Here is a 256-nt window from a genome sequence, read left to right on the forward strand (position 1 = left end):
TCAAATCCTCATCGTGATAAACCACAATTTGTGGCGTATCCGCCGAATCGGTGCTATAATGCAGCAACCCATTATACAGCGAATATCAGTGTAACCGTGCGCGCAATCGCGCCTAAAATATTTTGTCCGAGTTTTTAAACTCCTTGCTCCCGTGACCCCGTAGCAGCGCTACACACATACCATCACCCGCGTATGTGGCGCGGATCAAATCCGTCACTGACACGTCACCGCCGTGAAATGAGCAAGCTCATAATCC

Source organism: Plasmopara halstedii (genome assembly GCF_900000015.1).
Source record: "Plasmopara halstedii genome assembly, contig: Scaffold_672, whole genome shotgun sequence".
Classification (NCBI taxonomy): domain Eukaryota; phylum Oomycota; class Peronosporomycetes; order Peronosporales; family Peronosporaceae; genus Plasmopara; species Plasmopara halstedii.